This window comes from Lupinus angustifolius, chromosome LG04, assembly GCF_001865875.1.
Source record: "Lupinus angustifolius cultivar Tanjil chromosome LG04, LupAngTanjil_v1.0, whole genome shotgun sequence".
Lineage (NCBI taxonomy): Eukaryota > Viridiplantae > Streptophyta > Magnoliopsida > Fabales > Fabaceae > Lupinus > Lupinus angustifolius.
The window spans coordinates 19,718,713-19,746,212 of NC_032012.1; the positions used below are offsets into that span (position 1 = coordinate 19,718,713).

The 27,500-nt window shown below is 34.2% G+C and overlaps 2 long non-coding RNA genes and 1 pseudogene across 2 annotated transcripts in view; 2 read left to right on the forward strand and 1 right to left on the reverse strand.

The window, feature by feature from the left end:
- The window catches only part of LOC109346127, a 19,151-nt gene extending 17,211 nt beyond the window's left edge, over positions 1-1,940 (forward strand). Inside the window, exon 3 of the long non-coding RNA XR_002107483.1 lies at positions 1,929-1,940. This is a non-coding gene — a long non-coding RNA (uncharacterized LOC109346127). The remainder of the gene's footprint in view (positions 1-1,928) is intronic.
- On the forward strand, positions 2,972-25,602 carry LOC109346129. The gene is made up of 3 exons (XR_002107484.1): positions 2,972-2,982; positions 10,587-10,588; positions 25,480-25,602. It is a non-coding gene; the product is annotated as an uncharacterized LOC109346129 (long non-coding RNA).
- LOC109346128 overlaps positions 24,962-27,500 on the reverse strand; it is a 2,589-nt pseudogene continuing 50 nt past the window's right edge.

Genomic DNA, 27,500 nt, shown 5'->3' on the forward strand with positions numbered 1-27,500 from the left:
TGGGCCATTCCCTATGACTTCCTGGAATGGTCAACGATATTTCATATCATTCATAGATGATTATTCTCGTTATGCATACATTTTTCTAATTCATGAAAAGTCCCAATCGGTGGACGTGTTCAAAACTTTTAAGGCCGAGGTTGAAAATCAACTTGAAAAAAGGTTTAAGTGCGTTAGATCTGACCATGGTGGTGAATACTACGGTAGATATGACGGTTCAGGTGAACAACGTCCAGGGCCTTTTGCCAAATACCTAGAGGAATAAGGTATAGTCCCACAGTACACCATGCCAGGATCGCCTAGCATGAACGGTGTGTCTGAAAGATGAAACCGGACTCGTAAGGACATGGTAAAGAGTGTGATTTGTCACTCTACCTTACCAGAGTCACTCTGAGGAGAGGCACTTAAGACATCAGGTTATATTCTTAATAGGGTACCAACTAAGGCAACTGCCAAAACACCTTATGAGCATTGGACTGGGCGAAAACCAAGTCTAAAGCATTTTCATGTGTGGGGATATCCAGCTGAGGCAAGGCCTTATAGGCCTTATGAGAAGAAATTGGAATCTCGTACAGTAAGCAGTTAATTTATTGGTTACTCTGAAAAATCAAGGGGCTATAAATTTTATGATCCAAATTTAAAATCCATATTTGAGACGAGTACAACCGCGTTATTTGTGGATATTGAGTTTGAAGGGGAAGATAAGGTTATATACTTTGTCTTAGAGGAAGAATTTGTATCAATTCCAAATGCGATTCATATGGTTGCTTTTGATGAAGCAAATTTGGAACCTTTTCAAGACATAGCTGATGAAGCTTTCCATGCTCAAGATGAGTTGGTAATTCATGAAGGACAAACTCAAAATGATTACATTTGCTTTCTTTTGGAACATGAGGGTGATGGCTTAATGGACAATGATCCATTAAACGTTCGTGAAGCCATCCAAAGTTCCAATTCGGAAAAGTGGATTGAAGCAATGAAAGAGGAGTATAAATCCATGCAAGACAATAAAGTTTGGGAACTTGTCCCATTACCAGAAGGTAAGAAACCCATTGGTTGCAAATGGATTTTTAAGACCAAGCGGGATTCTAATGGTAATGTGGAGAGGTATAAGGCACGTCTTGTAGCTAAGGGTTTTACTCAGAAGGAAGGGATTGACTATAAAGAGACTTTCTCTCCGGTTTCATCGAAAGACTCTCTTAGGACAATCATGGCTCTTGTAGCACATTATGATTTGGAGCTTCATCAGATGGATGTCAAAACAGCTTTTCTAAATGGAAACATTAATGAAAAGATTTATATGGTGCAACCAGAACACTTTGTAACGGGAGACCGAAAGAATATGGTTTGCAAATTGACAAAATCCATCTATGGGCTAAAACAGGCGTCTCGTCAATGGTACCACAAATTTCATGAGGTGATTCTCTCTTTTGGTTTTGAGATGAATTCAGTTGAAGATTGTGTGTATCACAAGTTCAGTGGGAGCAAGTATATTTTCTTGCTCTTGTATGTGGATGACATACTGCTTGCCACTAATGATGTGGGTACCTTGTTAGAAACCAAGACATTTCTATCCAGTAATTTTGAAATGAAGGATCTTGGTGAAGCTTCATTTGTATTAGGAATCCAGATACACCGAGACAGATCTCGGGGTATTCTTGGATTATCACAAAAGAGCTATATAGAAAAGGTGCTCAAAAGGTATGGCATGCAGGACTGTAAAGTAATGGATACTCCAGTTGCTAAGAGAGACAAATTTAGTCTCAGTCAGTGCCCTAAAGGAAATCTGTAAATTCAGGAAATATAAAAGATCCCTTATGCATCAGCTGTAGGGAGTCTTATGTATGCTCAAGTATGTACGCGTCCAGATATATATGTACGCGTCCGGATATAGCGTTCATAGTTGGGGTTTTAGGCAGATATATGAGTAATCCAGGAATGGACCATTGGAAAGCAGCCAAAGGGGTCATGAGGTACTTAAAGAGAACAAAAGACTATATGCTCACATATAGGAGATCAGACCAATTAGAGATCATTGGGTATTCTGACTCCGATTTTGCGGGATGCCAAGATAGTAGACGATCTACTTCAGGCTATGTTTTTCTGTTAGCTGGTGGTGCGGTTTCTCGGCATTCTGCCAAGCAAAACCTTGTAGCTTCATCCACCATGGCAGCAGAATATATAGCATGTTATGAGGCATCACTTCAGTCATCATGGTTGAGAAATTTTGTCACTGGGCTGCGGATTGTGGAAAGGATTGAAAGACCACTAAAGTTATACTGTGACAATAATTCAGCCGTTTTGTTCTCCAACAACAATATGAGTTCGGCAAAGTCGAAACATATCGACATTAAGTTCCTAGTTTTTAAGGAGAAGGTACAGAGTGGACAGCTTTCCATAGAACATTTAGGCAGTAACTACATGATTGCGGATCCTCTTACAAAGGCTATCACACCCAAGGTCTTTCATGAGCATTTTGCTCACATGGGTGTTCTACAGTGTGAGGATATTTTGGTTTAGTGGGAGTTAGATTGTGCACAACTTTTATCATGTTCTATGTAATTTCAGTATTTTGTATGAATACTTTGTATTCAAACTTCAGTTGATTAATCATTCAGTTTGGTATTCTGTCATTATACTTTGTACAATAAAGTTTTTATGTTATTGTTAAGGATCTCACTAAAGTTAAGTAGGACCAGTTGAAAATTGACATGTACAGATCATATTCATGTAATTTTCATGCTACACATTTCATGATGTATCTATGTCATTTAGTTGTGTCAATGTTGGTGATCATTGTTGAATTAGCCATGATTGATATGGCGAAGTCGTGATTTGATATGGAGACAGGACTGATGGACGAGATAATTTGGGTATGCCTAAGTCATAATGGCAATATTTAAGAGCGCATTAAGGATAACACGTACAGAGAATCATATGTGTGACTAGTGGGAGATTGTTAGAATTTCTGACAATTTATGGGTCACAAATATAATTCTATAATTGTGTTATGGCCATTATGTAATTAGCCAAAATATAAAATGATCTTAAGTAATTAATTTGGTGGCTAAGGGAATATGTGTCATGAAATAATTTTAAGTGCATATACCTTCAGACAATTTCTGATTTGATGAAGGGACTGAATCAGAATTATTGCAACTAAAGTAGTAACCACTACGGGGTTACGTTTATGGGTTATGGTCCTCATTTGTAGAGCAATAGGTTTTCAAGTGTAAAGGTGGAGGAGAATAAGGTAGGATGAGAATAGTGTTATCCAGAATAGGATAACACTATCCACTCATCCATAAGGGCTTATAAGGCATAAGGATAAGCCTCCTCCAACTAACCTCAAAGCAACACTTTTCAGAAACTAAGGTATTCTCTCATTCCCCTCTAGAGAGAACTAAAGGAAAACCATTCGGCGCTCTATCATCTGGAAGATCATCTCACCCTCATACCTTCGAGATTCCGGAAATGGCTCAACAAGGTATGTTCTTCATCTTCACCATGAACTCATTTGGGGTTTCTCCGGTCTGGACCATGGATGTTCCATTCTGGTGTATGTATGGGCATACATATTAGGTTGTGGGAACAAAATCATGGTCATAAGGACTTTCGCATTCACTCTATGGATTTCGGATGGAGAAGGAATTTCTCCAACAAATATGACACTGAGGATCATAGCCTTGATGGTTTTGGAGGATGTTTTTTTCAAGAATTTTGGGATATTGTTGGTCTGTATGTTTGTAAATCAGTTTCTCAGTTTTTCACTCAGGGTTGGTTACTCCCTAGTCTTAATTCCAACTTTGTGTTTCTAATTCCTAAATTCCCTAGGGCAAAAAAAATTGAGGACTTTAGGCACATTTCTTTAGCAAACTTTCAATTTAAAGTTATAACCAAAGTCTTGACTGATAGGCTTGCCATCATTACTCCTAGGATTACCTCCAACCATCAAAGAGGCTTCATCAAAGATAGGCACTACATGGCTGCATTTGTATAGTTTCTGAAGCTATTAATCTCGTTGATCACAAGACATTTGGTGGTAATTTGGCTATCAAGTTGGATGTTAAAAAATCCTTTGACACAATTGGTTGAGTCTTCTTGAGGACACCCTTAAAGCTTTTGGTTTTGATAACATATTCATCAATTGGATAAGTATAATCCTTTAATATGCTAAGTTATCAATATTTGTGAATGAGTAGAATGTTGGTTTCATTAAGGTGATCCCCTGTCTCCCCTTCTCTTATGCTTGGCTGAAGATGTTCTAAGTAGAGGCTAACAATGTTGCTTAAAGATGAAAAATCAGCACCATTTCTGGTTCTAGAAAAGTTCAATCACCTAGCCATGTCCTCTATATTGATGATATTTTGATTTTCTACTCAAGCATCAAAAGAAAACTTCTGGATTTAAAGGATTTGATCTTAATTTATGCTCAAGCTTCTGGGCAAAATCTCAATCTTAGCAAGTATAAATTGTTTTCCACTCATGACTCTACAAGCAAAACTATTAATTGATCTTCCAACTTGGGTTTTAATGCTGGTCATTTGCCTTTCACTTACTCGGGGGTTTCTATACTCAAAGGCAAGGCTAGACCTATTCATCTACAAACTATAGATGACAAGATTGTCAACAAGATATCTATGTGGAAAGGCTATTCACCTTCAATTATGGCAGAGTTGAGCTTGCCAAGTCTATAATTCACAGTATGCTAATTTATAGCGTTCATATTTATTCTTGGCATGTTAAATTGATAAAGGTTGTGGACAATAGCATCAAAAATTTCATATGGTCTGGTGACACTAAGGTGAAAAAGTTGGTGACTGTTGCTTGGCATCAAGTGTACAATCCAGTGAAGGAGGGATGTTTGGGTTTGAGATCGATCTCAACTCTGAATTAGGCTACTATTCTTAAACTGGCTTGGGAGATGCAATCTTCTAGACATGAATGGGTCAGCTTCTATAGGCACATATTTTATAGAGCTAGCAGACCTACTACTAGTTATATTAAATCCTTTATTTGGTGCGAAATTAAAAAAAAATTGGCACATTGTTTCTATAATTCCATCTGGCTAGTGGGAAATGGAAGACATATTAGCTATTGGTTGGATAATTGGCTTGGCTCTTCCCTGGCTGATTCCTTAAGCATCATTGCTCATATTCACTTTTCCCTATCAACCATTGTTGTTGATTTCATTCATGAATCAAAGTGGATAATTCCAACTTGGATGGTTGTGCTGCACCCTGAAATCTCTAATTCAATTGTCAAAATTCCTATTTCTTTGGAAAGACATAATGATTAGCTTGCTTGGAAGCACACAAATGATGGAGTTCTAACTATGAAAGTTGCTTACAATTTCATTAAACCTTGTATGAATCAATTAAATTGGTGTAAGTTATTTTGGTCTATTTCTATCCCTTCTACAATGTATTTCATCCCATGGAGACTTTACAAGAATAAAATGTCAATAGATGACAACTTGCAAAAAAGGTCTTTCTTTGGCTTATATTTGCAAATTGTGTCTAGCAGATGCTGAATCTTATAATCACATATTTTTCAATTGTCCATTTGCAATTTCTCTATGGAATTGGTTAAGAAACTTGATTGGTTCCCCCTGGTCAGATCCTCTATTGTCAATATCTTGCTTGTAGTAGAAAGTGGAGTCCTCAGCTAAAGGAAGTGGCAGCTCCTATTATTTTAAATATTGACTCAACAATTTGGCTATGCAAGAATAATATCATATTTGAGAATATGAGAATATCCCTCTATCAAGTCATTGCTAAAATTATTTTGGACACTACTCTAACTAGAAATTTATCTAAGTTGTGTTCTAGGCCTTCTCTAACTGAGTTCTCCATTCTTAGAGTATTCAATGTTTCTAGAAAATCCAGTAATGCTCCTGTAATTTCTATAGTTATTTGGCATCCTCCTCTAATTGGTTGGACAAAAAATAATGTAGATGGTGAAGCTCATGGTTCTCCTGGGCATGCTGGGGGAGGGCATTTTTAGAGACAATTTTGGTATATTCTTGGGATGTTTTACAACTTCTATTGATATTCAGGATTTTATTTAAGTAGAAGTGCTTTCTTCTATTTTAATTTTGAAGCTAGCTCACTCAAAGGGTTGGAATGCTATTTAGTTTGAGTGTGATTCAAGCATGGTGGTGGACATATTCAATGGAAAACGTTTTGTTCCTTGGAAGTTAAGGTATTCATGTAATCAATGTTGTGTTTTAATCAACTCAATGGAGTTTAAAATTTCTCATACTTTCATAAAGGGGAATACTTGTGCTGACAAACTACCTTTAGGGTGATATCGAGATTGATTATTGGTGGGACTCTATCCCTGTTTTTCTGTTGGCTGAGTACAATAGGAATATCCTCAAATTGCCTAACTACAGATTTAAACACTTGTAATCTTGCCTTGGCTCTCTAGTAATTTGCTTCTCCTTTTCTAATAAAATTGTGGGTGTGTTGCCACCCTTGCCTTAAAAAAAATCATAGCTAAAATCTAACATCGAAGGATATAATCTTTGCACACCCCAGGGAGGAGGAAGAACATCAAATTGGTGAGGCTCTCTTAAACCCGACCAAACAAAATAATAAATCATATTTTCACAATCATGTGTCATGACTTAACACTAAGCCATTTATACAAAAAATGAAATGTAACAATAAGCAGTTGTGCCTAATTTCAAGTCTTTGTTCACTATAACTTCTAAAGTTTCAATATATAGCTTCATATAAAACTATATTCATTAAAGAAAAGTGATATCGTTCTGAATAATAAGGATAGTAAATTTGATAGCATGATAATAGAATTCATCAAGAAACAAAGTAATATTCAATTATAAGCATGCTTTCAAATACACTTTCACAAACGCTTCCTTCTTAGATCTAAGCCACCCAGTTTGACTTCTGACACGTCTCTTTTGGATACTCCACACGTACTTATTGTCTATTCCCAGCTGAATCTTGCCCTCAACTAAGACCTTTATGAAATGGTGAAGAATGTACAACCTAACCTGGGTTGGGACAATTTTTTTTTCTAAACTCCTCAAATTTGTTGTGTCAACACCGTTTCAAGTTAGAAGCACCTAAAATGTGCATATATGAACATGTAACACTCAATCTCAAACCTAATCAGAAAATCTCACAAGACCTAATAGAAAATGTGGATTTATGCAAGGCTTGTATGAAAAAGAATTTTACAATTGAATGCTCAAAAATTACTTCCAAAGAAGCTTTTTTTCTTCTAATCCCTCTTATGCGCAAGAAACACTTAAACTTTTGCAGAACACTATTTTTTAGATAAACTCTTGAATTTTTTTGAATCTCTCCCATATTACACATGGGTAAAATTACAGCTTTTATAGTAATCTGATCTTAATCGATCGTCAATAAACTTAATCAATCAATTGTTTGTTAAAAATAACATATTTTCTTTAGTAAGCCTATTTAATCGATTAAACTTTTGGTATAATTGATTAACGAGGCTAAGAGCTTCAAACCAATAGCTGTTGTAATTCAATTAATTGATCCATAAAAATACTTAATCGATTAACGTGTTCTAAAGACCACTTTAATCAATTAATCAGTTTTAACCAAAAGTTTAGATTCCAATTATGCAAGGTAAAACCTTATAAATGATGTATGCTCATGTAATGAATGATTTCAAAAAGATATTTAGTTTTAATGCACTGAAATCATGTATGCTCAAGTGAAGTGCATGCATACTGTCTATTAAGGATGGATGATTCTGATTTTTAAGTTTTATTTATCTTTTAAGCTTTGTGAGATTCTCATACTAGGTCTACCTAACCTAGACTCGAACAAGGCAATCATCTTAGGACATCTAAAAATAAAAAGACTTTCCTAATTCTAGATAACCTTGAGTCTTCGGCTTGTTGTTTGATAAGTTGCGTCAATCTTCAAGCTTTACTAAATTTGTTGTCTTCATCAGAAATTTGTTGTAGAATGCACTTGTAGACTTTGACTCCTCTTGTAATATCAATGTCCCCCTTTTTATGATGACAAACGTTTTCTTGCTTTATGCTTTGAAGCTGGATTTTGATCAACGTTTTTTGCTTAGGTTATGAATAAATAGTGTCAATATAGCACAACTGCCCCTCACTCATGATTGAAGATAGGATATGATTATTACGTAAGCATGAATAACAACCTTCAAAAGTTCAAACAACAATTTCTCCTCCTTTTGGCATGATAAAACAAAAATATAAAAAATAAAACCAAAAGAAAGGAAAAATTCTGATTTATGCTGAATTTAATCGATTAAAGGAGTAATTAATGGATTAAAAACAATTTACAAACTTGATCAAGTCCACAACATTTGTATTTATTCGATTAACATATACACTTAATCGATTAATCCTACTTAAATTAACTGTTATAGTTGATAGTGAGCATGTTTTAACAAATCATTCGATTTGAACAATTGAAATATCAATAAATATAATGCAAAGATAATGCAAACACTAAGTTCAACATAATAATTCATGCAAAAGTTCAACCATAAACATAACCAAGTCATAATGTGAACCAACAACAAACCATAACCAAAACAAACATAATCACACATACACACATGCACACTAAAGCTTATTCTAACATAAGCATTTCTAAGCTAAACAACTCTTGAGGTGGATGTGGGGATGGTGGAGTGTCCATCTTCTTCATTAGATTGGCCCATTCAGAGTATAGTAATTCATTTGCAATTGGGTCTTCTTCCTCATCCTCATCAATTAAATTCATATTAACATCAATGTCATAGAGTTCTTGGAGCTTTGCTTGAGATTTAGTCACATCAGCAACCTTAGCATGTGTCATTTGTTGTTGCTTTTGCATAACCTCCAAAGTTTCCAAGATTGGATCGACGTGACTGTTCATGGATTTAAAACCAGAGTCCATATGATCCTTTATTCACTTTTCCACACCAGCAAGCATTGTAGATATGAGGGAGGAAGAGAGATTTATTCTGTGAGATGACCTTTTGGTGTAGATGAACAACCCATTTCACTCATAGTATTTGTGTTTCTGGATTTTGGAAGGATGAATTTTGGAAGAGTTTTGGAAGGGGAATCATAGTTTTGGGGTTTAGGGTTTCAAAGTTTGAAAACACTGAAACTGAACTAAAATCTGTTTTTATTGATGTCGTTAATCAATTAATTTGTAACAAACATTTATTTGAAAAAAAAATTGGAGCTTACATTAATTGATTATAGTATCTCTTAATCGATTAATTTAAAGCAATTTTAAATTTCGGAAGCCCCTGAAACTCTTTTAATTGATAGAAATTATATGTTAATCAATTAACATTGGTTGACTAGCAACCATGACAGATTTTGGTTTAAGTGAGGGATGCTTAGGTATACTTACCATACATAATTTCATTAGAACCTCTTATTTAACTATAATCATGCAGCACACAAATCATGAAAGTTAATTAAGCATGTTAAACATACATTTAAAATTATTTTTCGTATAAGCATATAGGAGATACATGTTAAGGCATATATGAACCTAAAACAAGCTAGGTTAGATATGATTCATCAAGGATTTAAAGTTATCTTCTTAGAACAAAGAATATGTCTCGGGGAAGGGGCTTGGTGAATATATTGGTCAACTGTTTTGAGATCTCTACAAATTCAATTATGCAATCACCTTTTTGCACATGATCCCTTAGAAAATGATGACACATTTCTTTATGCTTAGTACGTGAATGCAGAATGGAGTTCTTTGATAAGTTTATGGCACTCGTGTTATCACACTTGATCAGTATATGATCAAGATTTAGACAGAAGTCTTGCAATTACTGCTTCATCCTAAGGATTTGAGCGCAACACACGCCATCGACAATATATTTTGTTTTAGAAGTTGACAAAGCAACACATGCTTGCTTCTTGTTGTGCCAAGAAACAAGGGAGCTACCTAACAGGTGGCAAGTCCCACATACTCTTGCAATCCAACTTGGACCCAGCGAAGTTAGAATCAGAGTATCCTACCAAAGATAATGAGGCATCCCTAGGATACCAAAGTCCCATTTGTAATGTTCCTTTTAAGTATTTCATGATTCATTTTACAACAATAAGATGAGATTCTTTAGGATTAAATTGATATCTAGCATATAAACATACACTAAACAATATATTAGGACAACTAGATGTAAGATAAAGTAAAGAGCCAATTATGTCCCGATATTTTGTTACCTCAACCAATTTACTCTTATCATCTTTATCAAGATAGCTTGATGACACCATTGGAGTAGAGGCTTCTATTGCTTTGTCCATGACATATTTCCTTAATAACTCCTTGCAATATTTTGACTGAAGCACAAAGATTCCTCTACTCAACTATTTTATTTGTAATCCTTGGAAGAACATCAATTCACCCATCATCGACATTTCGAACTCTCCCTTCATCAAATTTGAGAAATCCTCACAAATAATATTGTTAGTGAGAGTGCAAAGTGTCAAGGATTGCACTAGCAATGTTTTGCCTATGTTCCGATGAAGACAATGAATTAATTAAAGCTTGAAGATGACTCAACAATCAACATGCTCAGAGCTCAAGTGGTGACTTATTAGACTTAGGCTATAATTCTTTATTATCTGTTTAGAAGTCTAAGATGCTTGTCATAGATATTGAGTCTAGGTTAGGTAAACAAAGGTGTGAGTCTCACAAGACTTAATAAAGTAATTAATCCACTAAAATGAGATATCATCTAGTTTATTATCTGTTCATGCATATCATACATGTTATATGTGTATATTAGACATAATATAATTGCTAAAACATGCATAGGAGTTAAGCATAGCATATGAGTAGTTTGCCTTTTGAATCATGTGTTTTAACATGTTGGTTAATCGATTAACATGGTAATTAATCGATTAACTCAACTGTTTTCTGTTTTAAATCATGTTACACTAGTTAATCGATTAACCCCATGGCTTAATCGATTAACGTATCTATTTTCTGTTGTTTCAACTGCATAACTGAAAAAACCATTTTTAGAGGCAAAATTTGTTTTGTATAAATTCTGGCAAATTGCAGAAATGGCTAAGAGTGAAAAACACAGAGAAAAGAGAACTGATCATCATTGTTAGAAACTATTAGAGAGTATTACATTAGGAGAAAGACTAGATCATGCTAAGGCTTTAGTTTTCACATTCATATTGCATGTTTCTTTGAGAAACTTTCTTGCATCATTCTTGTGTTTCTTGGAAAGAAAAGAGATAGTTATTTATGATTGCATAATTTCATCATCCTCATGCATGTAAATTCATATTAGACTTGGAAGTCTTGTGAATTCTTGCTTAGGTTTTAGGCTTTGATCTTTATTGTAATGTCTGAGTATTAAGTACTCATTAATAACTCAAAGCATTGTTATTCAAGGATTGAGAAAATCCCAGTTGCGGTTAGGTAAGGTGTTCTTCACACAAAGATTTGGAGGTCTTGGGATAAAGAGCAATACCTTGGATGGGGCTGAATCGCGGTAAGAAAGGTTTTCTTGGAGGTGGTTTTGGGAAAGGTCAAACAAAAAAGGGTGACAAAGTTCTTTGGGTTCCAAGAAAAGAGGATTCGAGGCTTGTATTTGGAAGCGTGTATGTAACGTACATTGTGTTCTATAGTGAAGAAGGAAAATATCCTAGATTAGAGGAGATGACTGGATATAGTTTTGCAGTGGACATCAAAACGAACCAGGATAAAATCTCTGCACAATCATTTCTATCATTTTCTCTTTTATATTTCAAGATGTTTTAATGCGAGCTTGGAGCTAATATTTTGCATGCTTGTTCTTTGCTATGTTCTTGTTAATCTTGCATAAAAGCATATGTTGTATATATGTTTGTGTGTTGGTTAATAACTGTGCAAGTTGTTGTTCTGATCATTCTGGTTATGTTTAGATTTAATCGATTAAGCCCACTAGTTAATCGATTAACTGGGCATTTTTCAGCAAGTGTGTAAAAACCAGAAAAGTGGAACTTGAGCTCCGCCGCACCTATTCAACCCCCTTCTAGGTGTATTCTGCCAGTGATACCTAACAAGTGGTATCAAAGCTAGTACGTCGTGCTACCTCAACCGCATTCGCATGATCTGAAAGGGACTACATATGGGATCTAACAACCCCTTTGACGGTGATGGCGCATCCATTAACCGCCCTCCCGTATTTAGTGGCTAGGGCTATGCCTATTGGAAGTTTCGCATGAGAATTTATATCGAGGGGATAGACACAGACATTTGGGATTCCGTTGTCAATGGTCCATACATTCCTCTTCATATGGTGGATGGCGAGTCTAAAGAAAAGCCTAAAGGCTCATGGACGGATATTGAGAAAATAAAGGTCCAACATGACCTTAAGGCCAATAACATTATTACTTCGGCCTTATGTTATGACGAATTCTTTAGAGTCTCGCAATGCCTTAATGCAAAAGAAATGTGGGATACTTTAAAAGTTACACACGAAGGCACAAGTGAAGTTAAGTGCGCTAGACTAAATGCGTTTACACATGAGTATGCGTTATTTCACATGCTTCTTAATGAATCTATATTTAATATGCAAGAACGTTTTACTCATGTTGTAAATCATTTGGTCGCCCTTGATAAAACTTTTACTAATGCTGATTTGTCTAACAATGTTGTGCGCTGTCTTGATAGGAAATGACAACTAAAGGTAATCGCAATAATGGAGTCAAAGAACTTAGACAACATGCCATTAGCTACTCTGTTTGGGAATCTCCAAGAACATGAAATGGAGTTAGGGCGCTTGACAATGAATGAAGAGTCAGACAAAAACGGAATCACACTCAAGGCTACAAGATTTCAAGAAGATCAAGCAAGTGAGGATTCTAGATCAGATTCTGATTCCGATGAAGAATTGACTCTCCTATTTGAAAAATTCAAGAAGTATCTCAAGAAGAAAGGAGGGATCAAGAATCTAAAGAAAGAAGCCAAAAATTCAACCAAGAAAAGCAAGATTCCCAAAGAAGGCTTCACTTGCTATGAGTGTGGAAAATCGGGCCACATGAAGCATCAGTGCTCGAGCCACCTCAAGAAAGTCAATAACAAGAAGAGAAACTCTCGAATGTCCAAGTCAAAAGAAGCATATATTATTTGGAACGATTCCAAGAAAGATTCGACTTCAAGCTCATCCGATGAGGATAAAAATTCAAAGGTATGCCTTATGGCACGAGTGCATGAGAAGTGCACATCTAGTGATGAAGATGATTCTATTGAGGTACTCTCCTCCATATGATGAATTATTTGCAGCTTATGTCAAAATGCATAAGGAGTTAAAGAAAGTTGTTAAAATAAAAATAGATAGAAAATGAGTTATCTCCTTTCATGAAAAGAAAATAATTGAAATGCAAAAGGAATTAGATGAACTTAAACTTGCAAATGAAACACTTGATATTATCTATGCATGTGCCTCATGTGATTGCTCTACTTCTAAATTACGTCAACCCACTTTATGTGATACTTGTGAGAGTTTAAATGCTGAAAATTCTATTTTGAAAAAAAAAACTTTCAAAGCTCACATATAGTCAAGACAACCTTAACACATTGCTTGCTAATACAAGAAATGTTGGTAACCAGTCTGGAATTGGATATAAACTTCAGCCTAAGAAAAGACCATGTAGAAATCCAGTAGTTCATATGCATAAGAAGTCAAATAATAACATGCCTACTTGTTTCTATTGTGCTACACATGGTCACACATTCACTACATGCTTTATTAGAAAATTTGGTGTGCCAAGTGGCAAATATGTTTGGGTAAAGAAGGGGCAAGATCCCTTAGTTACTAACAAGAAGGAACCCAAAATAACTTGGGTACCTGAAAGAGACAAGTAAATTGTGTTTGTAGGTGTGCCAAAGAACATTTGAGCATTAAGGGATAAATCAACAAAAGAAATTCTAGGCACAAGGTTGGTGAGTAGATCAAGGCTATTAAGAATAAAAGTTATTGAGAAAGATTGTTGAATGAGCTTCCGTATTATGCTACATACCAAGAGTACTTCTCTAAGTAATAAAGGGGGAGAAGATAAATGGAAGAACAATGAAAGGGGGAGAAGATAAAGGGAAGAACAATGAAAGGGGGAGCAGCGCGCTTTGAATGTCAAATATAAAACTTTGATCATAACATCAAATTTTTCATCAAACAAGTGGTAATCTTGACCTATCACCAAAGGGTAAGTAAGGTAATTATATTAACAAGGTTACAAAATTATTTCTGAGTAAGCTCAAAATTGTTCTTAAAACTGTCAACTTTTTGTCATTAATCGATTAACCCTCAGTATAATCGATTAAATGACTTCCAGTAGCTAAAGCTTTCTGAAATAAATCATTTTAATCAATTAAATTTTGTGATAATCAATTACCTGGACTCAATTTTTTTTTGACATTTAATTCTTGTTGTTTTGTGGCTTACGTCCATATTTTTCAGTCAAATACATTTTATGGTTATGGTTGTACCTTCTTTTAGTATTTTGTAACTATGTTGAACCTTGCTAATTATGTTAAATAGAATTTTTTTTTGCGTAAATGTTGAACATGTGTTAGTTGTGTATTATAATTGAATGATTGAAATATGCTTTAAAATGAAAATTTCCTAACAAGTGCTAATAAATGGTGATAATGACATCTAATAAGTGGCATCTAAAAAGTACTAACAAATGGCATACATATAAGTTTAATCATTCCATGTCTAAATTGTTTACATAATGGATATGTCATGCAAAATTTGTCTATATTCAGTTTTAGAGTCAGAAATCAATGTGTTTGTTTAAGCTTCTCAAACTAGTTATTGCCTATGATAATAATTACAAATTTTCAAAATAAATTGATATATCTCTTCTTACTTTGGACTAGAATTGAATATTCATATCTTTTTGATAATGTCAAAAGGGAGAGAAAGGTTGCTTGTTGTGTTTGACGTTATTTGTAGGTTGTCATAATAGCGTCCGCATTATTAATCATTGCTTACCTAAGGGGGAGAGCAAAGCGCTTTCAACTTTGAATTCACAACCATTATGCAAATGTACAACATCATCAAGCTAATTCATCAAATGTAATGTATTATTTGATGTGGTGTTTGTCATCATCAAAAAGGGGAGAGATTGAGAGTGCAAAGTGTCAAGGATTGCACTAGCAATGTTTTGCCTATGTTTTGATGAAGACAAGGAATTAATTAAAGCTTGAAGATGGCTCAACAATCAACATGCCAAGGGCTCAAGTGGTGACTTATTAGACTTAGGTTATAATTCTTTATTATCTTTTTAGAAGTCTAAGATGTTTGCCATAGATATTGAGTCTAGGTTAGGTAAACCTAGGTGTGAGTCTCACAAGACTTAATAAAGTAATTAATCCACTAAAATGAGATACTAAAATGATATATCGTCTAGTTTATTATATGTTCATGCATATCATACATGTTATATGTGCATATTAGGCATAATATAATTGTTAAAACATGTATATGAGTTAAGCATAGCATATGAGTAGTTTGCCATTTAAATCATGTGTTATAACATGTTGGTTAATCGATTAACGTGGTGACTTAATCGATTAACTCAACTATTTTTTGTTTTAAATCATGTTACACTGGTTAATCAATTAACCCCATGGCTTAATCGATTAACGTCTCTATTTTCTGTTGTTTCAACTGCACAACTGAAAATACCGTTTTTAGAGGCAAAATATGTTTTGTATAAATTCTGGAAAATTGCAGAAATGGCTAAGAGTGAAAAACATAGAGAAAAGAAAATTAATAATTATTATTAGAAACTATTAGAGAGTGTTGCATTAGGAGAATGACTACATCATGCTAAGGCTTTAGTTTTCACATTCATATTGCATGTTTCTTTGAAAAGCTTTCTTGAATCATTCTCATGTTTCTTGGAAAGAAAAGAGATAGTTCTTTATGATTTCATAAACCTCATGCATGTACATTCATATTAGACTAGGAATTCTTGTGAGTTCTTGCTTAGGTTTTAGGCTTTGATCTTTATTGTAATATCCGAGTATTAAGTACTCATTAATAACTCAAAACATTGTTATTCAAGGATTGGAAAAATCCTAGGTGCGGTTAGGTAAGGTGTTATTCACACAAAGACTTGGATGTCTTGGGATAAAGAGCGATACCACGGCTGGGGCTGAATCGGTGTAAGAAAGGTTTTCTTGGAGGCGGTTTTGGGAAAGGTCAAACCAAGGGTGACGAAGTTCTTTGGGTTCCAAGAAAGGAGCGTTTGAGTCTTGTATTTGGAAGCATGTATGTAACATACATTGTGTTCTATAGTGAAGAAGGAAAATCTCCCAGATCAGAGGGGAGGAATGGATGTAGTTTTGCAGTGGACAGAAAACCGAACCAGGATAAAATCCATGCACAATCTTTTCTATCATTTTCTCTTTTATATTTCAAGATGTTTTAATGCGAGTTTGGAGCTGATATTTTGAATGCTAATTCCTTGCTATGTTCTTGTTAATCTTGTATAAAAGTATATGTTGTATATTTGTTTGTGTGTTGGTTAATAATTGTGCACGTTGTTGTTCTGATCATTTTGGTTATGTTTAGATTTAATCGATTAAGCCTACTAGTTAATCGATTAACTGAGCATTTTTCAGTAAGTGTGTAAAAACCAGAAAAGTGGAACTTGAGTTTCGTCACACCTATTCAAACAAGTTAGTGGCACCAAATATAATATCATCAACATAAATTTTAGCTAACAATATATCATTATTAGATTTCTCTATAAAGAGAGTTGTGTCCACCTTACCCCTTACAAATCATTTTTTTCTAAAAGAAAAGTACTTAAATGCTCATACCAAGCCCTCAGTGCTTGTTTCAATCCGTAGAGATCCTTTGTAAGTTTAAATGCATGATTAGGATATTTGAAATTTTCAAATCCTGGGGGTTGGTTAACATAAATTTCTTCTTGAATGAAACCATTCAAGAATGCACTCTTAACATCCATTTGAAAAAGTTTAAAGTTCATTATTGAAGCATAGGCAAGTAACATCCTAATGGCTTTCAACCTTGCAGCCTGGGCATATGTTTTGTCATAATCAATGCCTTCCTCTTGATTATGTGCTTGAGCAACTAGTCGTGCTTTGTTTTGAATAATCAAGACTGATTCATCGAGTTTGTTGTGAAAGACCCACTTAGTGTCAATAATCGGGTGATCTTTTGGCTTGGGGACCAAGTACCACACATTATTTTACTCGAACTAGTTTAGCTCTTCTTGCATAGTTATACCCCAATGTTCGTCTTCAAGGGCCTCATTAAAAAATTTAGGTTCAATTTGAGAAACAAAAGCAACAAAATATAGTAATTACGAAGAGAGTTTCGGGTTACCACTCCCATTGAGATATCACCTATGACCTTATCGATAAGATGATCCTTTTTCATTTTCAAGACTTTTGGCATGTTTTCATCTTCTTGATTTTCATTATTTTCAATTTGTGCTTCCTTTTCTACTTCGGATTTCGTTGTGTATGCATCCTCCAATGCACTTGAAACATCATCAAATACAACCTTCATATTCTCTCTTAGAGAAGATTCATCAAAATGTGCATGTATAGATTCTTATACATTCATGTTATGCTTATTATAGACTCAATAGGCTTTATTATATACTGAATAACCTAAGAATATCCCTTAATCGGATTTTGAATCAAACTTACCCAAATTATCTTTTCCGTTATTTAATATAAAACATTTGCACCCAAAAGCGTGAAGATGAGATATATTTGGTTTGCAGCCTTTTAAAAGTTCATAAGGTGTTTTTGAAAACATAGGCGTAATCAGAATTCGGTTAATCATATAGCATGTGGTGTGAACCGCGTCAAGCCCAGAAATATGTTGGAACTTTGTTTTTGTTTAGCATTGTCCTGGATAATTCCTCCAATACTCTATTTTTCCTCTCAACAACTCCATTTTGTTGAGGAGTGCGAGGAGTCGAGAATTGGTGAAGTATACCATTTTTCTCGCAAAACTTTTCGAACAAATGATTTTTAAATTCACCGTTGTGGTCACTACAGATAAATATTATTTTATAGTTAAACTGCTTTTGTATTTGTTTGGTAATATTTTTAAATGATTTGAAAGTTTCACTTTTTAAAGTTAGAAATAGTGTGCAAGTGAATCTAGAAAAATCAACAACAATAACTAGTGCATAGTAGCTACTTCCACAACTCATTACTTGAGATGGTCCAAACAAGTCCATATTGAGAAGCTCCAATGGCCTTGTTATGGATATCATGGTTTTTGATGAAAATGAGTTTTTAACCTGCTTACATCTTTGATAGGTATCACAAATATCGACGGTTTTAAAATTTAGCTCAGGTAGCCCTACCACAAGTTCCTTAGTTGATACTTTTTCTAAATGTTTCAAATGAATATGACCCACTCTTTTATGCCAAACCCATATATCATTCTCCTTCAAAATAAAAGATTTTGAAAATAGAGAAGTGATATTATCCATATTAATCATGTAAATATTATGTATCATATGACAAATAAATTTTACCTTATTATCTAATCCATCACGTATGACACAACAATCAAAATCAAAAGAAACTTTGTTACCTCTATCACAAAGTTGACTAATACTAAGCAAATTGTGTTCAAGTCCTTAGACATAAAGAACATTGTCGATGATAGTTCGAGAAACAACTCCAATTTTTCTAACTCCGAGTGTTTTCTCTCAATTGTAGTCTCCATACGTAACATAGTCGTTTTCATTCAATAATATATCAAGGAATTTGGATCTATCTCATGTCATATGTCTCGAACATCCATTATCTAGATACCAAAGTTGTCCATGTGATCGAAGACATACCTGCAAAATAAATTTACTTGGCACTTTCAGATACCCAATTTATGTTAGGTCCCTTATGGCTAGTAACCATGGGAACTAGTACCGTTTTAATCCAAACATACTTTCCATTTGGTACTCCATACTTTTGAATATAACATGAAAGGGAAGTATGTCCATGAATGCCACAATAAAAACATGTAGATGATTTATGATTATATACTTTTCGATTATGAGTCACATGTTTTCTAGATGGTTTTCTTTGCTTGGTATTATTATATCCTATTCCAACATGATTACCAATATTTTTAGTATTAGCAAGTAAATTGTCAAGATTTTGACGACTATGTGTGAACTTTGCAATCTTATCTTTCAAAACAGAATTTTCAAATTTTAACACATTGCAATTTTCACATTTAGAAGTCTCACATAATTTAGAAGAACAATCACAAGAGACACGTGCATAGATATCAAGGGTGTTATTCTCAAGTTTAATTTCATCAATCATTGCTTGCATTTTTACTATTTTCTCATCATGCAACAATATAATCCTTTTACGATCAACACTAATTCTTGCAAGTTTTTTAAGTTCCTCGTGTAATTCTACAAAAGTGTCATATAGTTCATCATAAGTGGGTATCTTTTCAGAATTTTCAGAACATGAACTACGATAAGGAGAATGTACCTCACTGGATTATTCTTTATCGGATAAGTTATTGGAATCCGGTGTGTGAGCTATAAGACATAGTTTGATGGTCTCCTATTTATCAAATGTGCTTGTTGTAGGATCCTCCTCGAGAACGTCCCACACAATGTAGGCCATTTAAGACTTGAATTCTCTTGAGGTGTTCTTCTCACCCTCAACCTTCTTGAGAGAGGTTGGATATTGGAATTACATGTGCCCAACTTTTCCATACTCATGGCAAGTGAAGCGGTCTTTGAGAGCCTTGCCTTTTCGGGTTGAGTCCTTAGCTTCTTTGCGTTAAAACCAGTTTGACCTCCTCTTTTCTTCAGGAATTTGTTAAACTTTCTTACTAAGAGCATCATGGTATCGTCGTCTATTTCAGAATCAGAATCCTCATCAATGTTCCCTTCTTAAATTTGTGATGTTGACGCCTTGAGAGAAATATTTTTCTTGAATTTGTCTTATTCTTCATGCAAGGTTAAGCGCCCTAACTCCATTTCATGTTCTTGGATTTTCCGAACATTGTATCTAATGGCATCGAATCAAGATCATTGGAGTCCATGATATCGGTCACTTTTCGCTGCCAGTTCTTGTCAAGGCATCTTAACACTTTATTAGTGAGTTCACCTTTAGCAAATGTCTTATATAGAGCAACTAGATGATTTATGATATGAGTGAAACATTTCTACATGTCTCTTATAGACTCGTTAGGAAACATCCTAAACAACTCATACTTGTGCGTCAAAGCATTTAGATGTGCCCGCTTAACTTCGCTCGTGCCTTCATAGGTGACTTGTAATATGTTCTGCATCTCCTTGGCACTATAACATTGAGATGCCCTAAAGAACTCGTCATAAGAGAGTGCTGAAGTGATGATATTTTTTGCTTTTAAATTGTGTTGAACTTTTCTTTTATCATCATCATTCCACAAGCTCTTCGCCTTTTCTTTGATTTCTCCTTCCACCAAATGTAGTGAAATATATGGTCCATTGACAACAGCCTCCCAAACATCCGTGCCAATGGCCTCGATAATGATTCTCATGTGAACCTTCCATTAGGCATACCCCTCACCACTGAATATCGGAGGACGATTGATGGATGCACTATCACCACCGAAAGGGTTGGTAGAACCTATAGTGATATTTTCGTGGATCAGCGAAGTTAGCGGCTAAGCTAGTACTGTCATACTAGCTCTGATACCACTTGTTGGGTATAATCAGAATATAAACACACCTATAGGGGGTGGGTTGAATAGGTGCAGCACAATCAAATTATCACTTTTCTGGTATTTACAAAGTTCTGAAAAACTACCAGTTTAATCGATTAACCAAGGTCTTAATTAATTATGGACAAATATGTCTTAACCGATTAACGAATGTTTTAATCGGTTATCCTGACAGTTAGGTTTCTTGAAACCAGAATATTTTCAACAGAAAACTCGAACAATTCAATCGTTACAAGCGTATACTACTTAATCAGATTATGAACAATTAATCTAAAACAATTAAGCAATTCACAAATCAATGTGAAATTTAAAGACTTAGAATGTAAAAGAGATAAGGGAAGAGCAACAAGAACAACAAAAGAATTTCCTAGTTCGTTTGTGGGTCCACTTACAAACTACATCTAGGCCTTCCGACGGATCTTGGAGATTTTTCTTCACTAAGAAATGAAGTAATATTCAATTACAAGCACACTTCCAATTACACTTCCACACATGCTTCCTTCTTATATCTAGAGTCAAGCTACCCGCTTTGACTTCCGACACGCCTCTTTTGGATACTCCACACCTACTCGCTGTCTAGCCCTAGTCGAATCTTGCTCTCAACTAAAACCTTTGTGAAATGATGAAGACTATACAACCTAACCTCACCTAGGACAATTTTTCTTCTAAACTCCTCAAATTTGTTGTCTCATCACTTTTTCAAGTTACAACCACCTAAATGTGCCTATATGAACAAGTAACACTCAATCTCAAACCTAATCAGAAAATCTCACAAGACCTAATAGAAAATGTGTATTTATGCAAGGTTTGTATGAAAAGTAATTGTACAATTGAATGCTCAAAAATTACTTCTGAATAAGCTTTTTCTTCTAATCTTGATTATGCACAAGAAACACTTAAACTTTTGCATAACACTATTTTTCAGATAAAATCTTGAATTTTTTGTAATCTCTCTCATATTTCTTATGGGTAAAATTACAGCTTTTATAATAAACTGAATTTAACTGATCTAGATCGATTATCAATGCATTTAATTGATTAATGCTTGTTAAAAATAACACGTTTTCTTCAATAACCATATTTAACCGATTAAGCTTCTGGTATAATCAATTAGCGAGGTTAAGAGCTTCAAACCAGTAGCTATTGTAATTCAATTAATTGATCCATAAAAACACTTCATCAATTAACGTATTATAAAGACTACTTAATTGATTAAACTATATCTTTAATCAATTAATCAATGTTAACCGAAAGTTTAGATTCCACTTATGCTTGATTATAGACCAAATTCCACTGGATGTATTTGAATGCATGCAAAAATCAAGAGGTCTTTAAATGGTTGTAATGGGGTTAAGGTGAATGATTTATGGTGAGATAAACAAAGAAAGGGTACTTCAAAAGGCTTATAAATGTTTCTCAAAATTCTTAAACTTTTTAGACATCTGACTAAAGCATTGTGATTCTATTAATAAGCCTTAATTTATCATATGATCTTTTTTCAATCAATCTTTCTTTTTACAATACACTTTTTCAATCCTTTCTCCTTTAGTATATTTTGTATTATTTTTTTCATTTTTTTATTCATTCTCATTATTTTTTCTAAAAGAGAAATGATGAGTTTTTTCTTTTTCACAATTTTATGGTTTCTTTCACTACACATGGCCTTTTTACATTTCCCATTGCTTCAACCAAACATCCCAAATTATCCCAAACCCTCATTTAAGTAGCTATGAAAAATCATTAAAGTTCAAGTTCAAAATTGGGCAACTAATGGGTTGTCAATGTTTATAGCAAGCAGTTGAAGGTCAAAAGAAAACGTCTTCATTTCCTCTATCATATTAATGCATACAAACATACTTTAATCTTGAAACGGGTACAAATCAAGTTATAGAACGTACAATCATAAAAAATTATGCACTCATAAAAGCAAAAAGGCTTTTTATGCAATTGTCAATTTAAATCAGAAAACCCTTATTGTGTTTGACCTCAGTTTCTCACATTTGGTTCATTCAGAAAAAGTGATGTAACAATGACCTTTATTTAACCAAATTTAATTCACAATTGTCAAGTTCTAGATATAAAGCTCGTCTAGTTGCTCAATGCTACACTTAGAAAGAAGACATTGATTATTAAGAAACTTTCACTCTAGTATCTTCGGATGATTCTTTTCGAATAATATTGGCACTAGTAGCTCATTTTGATTTAGAGCTACATCAGATGGATGTTAAAACTGTTTTTCCAAACGGTGATATTAAAGAAACGATCTACATGGTTGCAACCAAAATACTTTGTGTCAATTAGCTCAAGTTAATGGTATGCAAGTTAATGGTATGCAAATTAAAGAAATCCATATATAGCCTTAAACAAGCTTCTCGTCAATGAAATCACAAGTTCCATCAAGTTATTACCTCGTATGGTTTTTAGGCAAGATATAGGACTATTGCATGAGACCAAGAGATTTCTAATGAAGAATTTCGAAATGAAAGATCTTGGGGCCGCTTCTTTTGTATTAAGTATTCAGATACTAAGAGATCCTCTCAAGGTATCCTAAGGTTGTCACAAGAAAGATATATAGATAAAATCATAGATAGATTTGGCATGAAAGAAAGTAAACCATGAAAGAAAGAAAATCATGTTAAGAATTTTGGAAAGGTGCATAGAAATGTATTACACCATACTTAATGAGAAAGGAACTTCGTATTTTTTATGACTTCGCTATTGTGTAACTATCCATTTATTCAGCATCTCAATCATTTCTAAAAAAGGATGATAATAAATCAACCTTGGCCAGAGTGTAGGAAAGGCTTTCTTACAATGCTTCTATTGTGAGAAAGGAACTTTGTGCTCTTAGTACTCGGTAATCATCCTGATGTTCTGCAATTTGATTATGAAAACGTTTTGTTATTTAATCATCGTGATATTGATAAATCATTTTTAACGGGTGTGAAGAAAATGTTTTGTTATGATACTTTTATTGTGGCCATAGACCATCAACCATTACTTATTATCACTATTCACTTTCCTTGTGATTAAACTTTCTCTTGATTTGCATATAGAGATGGAAACAAGTCGAACTGGCTTGAACTAGAACTCAGCTCGATAAGGATATGCTCAATTTGAAACTCAACTCAAGTTTGATAAGGGTTATTTTTTAGCTCGGGTTCAACTCATTTAAGTTCGCAAATTGCTCAACTCAACTTGAATTGGTTCATTTATATAACTCAATTAATAAATTTATTTTTAAAAAAAAATATTACATAAGGTTAAATATATATATATATATATATAAAACCTTGTTTATATATATAATAACAATAAATATAAAAATTAGTTATATATGTATATAACCTTGTAATTATATTAATCTCGTTTTAGTACTAACTTAAGTGAAGAAGAAAATGAAGTAAGAGAAAATGTTAGATTATTCATAAATGTTAGGGTTGTAATTTGTTCACCAAGTGAGAATCATTAAAGATATAATTTTGTTCAATTTTAAGATTTGTCTATGATGGATGTTAAAGCCTAGGTTATTTTTTAGAAGAATTTTGATTGCCTAAATGTTGGGGTGTAATCATTTTGAGGCTGAAATAAACAAATGGAAAGTAATTACACTATATAATATGAGATGGGCAAGTCTCATTTTTCATGTTTTTCAAAGTTATCATCGAAAAGATTATAAATGTATCGATACTATTGTACATTATATACTGACAATGCTTTTTTTAATTGGACTATTCTTGAAAAATAGACACCATCTCGTGTACTTCTTCTTCTTATTCTTATATTTAAATGTATAAAATATAATTAGATTTTGATTTCTTCCATCACATATTTCATAAAACAATTCATATCAACATAATTATTTCTTAAATTTTGTTGCATAAAAATATTTTAATTAAAAAATCAAATAAAATGAAATAAAAACTTTGGATTATAATATGGGATATTAACTATGATACTTCTAAATAAGAAACTAAAAAAGCTCAAGGGCTTAGGATCTGAGTTGTTGTCTTCGATTCATTTGGAGAATTAAAATAATTTAGTTAAGAAGTGTGTGAAACTCTTATTCTTTTAAGTGCGAAGTAAATGCAATATCAATGAATTCAATAGGTATAATATAATATATATAATTATATTAGTTAAATTACATAAGAACATATAGATTGATGAAGGGTATTGCATGTAAAACTTTCAAGGTAGATTTTTTTATTAATAATAATACATAGGTAAAACTCTAGTTTTATTAATATCTCGTGGCTCACTATGAGCTCTTACATGATAGTAGATAGCAGCTTAGTAAAGAGTGATCTAAATGGAAAAGATAAGACCCCTTCTTCCATGCCTTCCCTCCTTCTCCCTTTGTTGTTGCTGCTGAGGTTGAGCATTTGCAAAGTAAGATTGTTGTTGGTTCTTAATTAATCTCTCAACATCTTCAACAGAACCAGGGAATGTAAGCTCCTTCACTTCTTTATCTAACTGTCTTATCATATTGTCTTCAGAACCTTTCAATTTTCAATAATTTTCAAACATAACAATACGAGTTAGTAATGCCAAAACCAAAGTCATAAAGCAAATATTATAATTTACAATTAGGTATTTGTGCCAAAAGTTTACTTTGTTGCCACATTGGCTTCGTCCAAAGATATAGTTGGTGATTTAGCTATCAATTTTATAACCGTGTATCTACCTTTTAAACAGCATGTTTAGGTTAAATTAAAATATATTTAATTATAAACTTTGAAGTTGAATAATGTTTATGGTACTTGCAAGGAAATTCCTCTGGTTTTCGTTAGCATTGATGCCAAATCCAAGCAAGCGAAGATTTGAGGAAGCGTTGATGGAAATTGGATGACCTGCTGGAATTACGAAAATGTCACCTTCTGATAATTTAGCATTGTACCTTCTCACTTCTTCCTGTTCTTGCTCATCTTGTTGTCGTTCTTGATCTCTTATACCCACCAGTTCATAATTTCCTTCTCCTTTATCAACCACGACTACAAATATGGCCTTTGAGTTATAGTGTGGTAACAACAAACCTCCCTAACATAAAAAAATCAAATCATTAGTAATAGTATTGTTGTCTAAGACACAACACCGGTGAATAAGTACAAGGAATTGTGTGTATTGTTATTTGGGGTGGGATGTAAATAATGTACCTCGTTAATTTCTATGAAGGTCAGAGAGATATCCAAATCCTGAGCTTGAGGGTTTCTGTCCGGGGTGATCTCATAGAAGTTGCCAAACTTGTTTGAATAAATGGGTACATTGCTTCTCAAGTTGAAGGGGCCAGATTCAGATGGTTTGCCTTTTCCTGATGATGATTGAGCATGTTTTCTCAATTCTTGGATCTGTTCCTTTGACACTCTCACTATCACCCCCTCATCTTGGTGGCTCTGCTCTTGTCCATGCCATTGCTCGTCATCTTCCTGCTCGTCCTAATTTCCTAAAAGAATATTTTGTATCTCTTCATAACGGGTCTATATTTGAAATCCAAACAAACAAATATGTGATCATTAGTACATATACTCAATAAATAATTGTGCAACCAACGCAGATCAGATGTCATACATTGAAGGTGGCCTCTAAAGTGTTCCTACTGAAGCCGTTGAAGTAAGACTGTTGGTCTTTAGTACTTGATGGATAGAAATCCTATAAATATACAAATATAGAGAGAAAGGAGGAAGAAATTAAAATTATATGGTGTTAAATATGCAATGAGTGCATAGAAAATTAGATGATATAAACATAAAAGATAATATGATTGGAGAAAGAACATTACATAGAAGTTGCCAGGGTTGTTGATGGGTATTGCGAGCTTGACTACTCTAAGGTTCTGGTTGTCATCCAAGTTAAGGATATAAGAAGTTGTTCCAGCTGGGAGTCTAAGAGCATCGCCATACTCAAGGTTATATGCTTGTCTTTTATCAGGGTTGACTATCATGATTGTGGCTCTACCTACAATCCCAAAATAATGAATGTAACAAATCATTCATTCTCATTAATTAATTGGTAGAAATGAATACTACTAGTAGTAAGTAAGGTTTTAAATTTAGGTTAGCGACCTCAATTTAAATCCTTGATAATAGTTACCATTGAGTACAACGAGGATGTAGTCAGCATCAGAGTGTTTAGGGAGAATGAGAGTGTTAGGTTTTGATTGGAACTCCACAATGCGGTAGTTTTGGAGATTCTCAAGTCTATTGGTTCTCTGGTCAAACCTCTCAAGCACACGGATTTGGCCATTCCTATTTCTGTAAAGAGTTTGGAATCTTTCAGAGCTGAAGTAATAAGGGTTCCTCTGTCTGCGTGAGTCTGAGCGCTTGCTCTCTCTCTTCCCTTTGTTCCCTCCTCTCATAACCACTTTGCCTACCTGAGCTTGAGCTAGATCCTTGCTCTTGCTCTCTCTCTTCCCTTCTACTTTGAGGTCGTTGTCTCCTCGGTTGCCACTCTTCTTCCTCCTCTCTCCTTCCATGTTGAGGTTGTTGTTCTTGCTCCCTCCCTCTACTAGGTTCTCTCCTTTGTTCACGCTCTTCCTCTCGGCTTTCTTCGCTCTCGCTCCTACCACGTGATGGCTCACGATTACGTTCCTCCTCTCTCCTATGCTCTCTGTCTTGCTCCTCCTGATGGCGGGGGCGTGGTTGTTGTCTTGGGTCACGCTCCTCTTGTTCTCTTTCCTGAGGTCTCTCATGATTCTTTATCACATTTTTTCTCCGTAAGCAATACCAATTGACACTGCCATGAGGAATACTATTCCTAGTAACAAC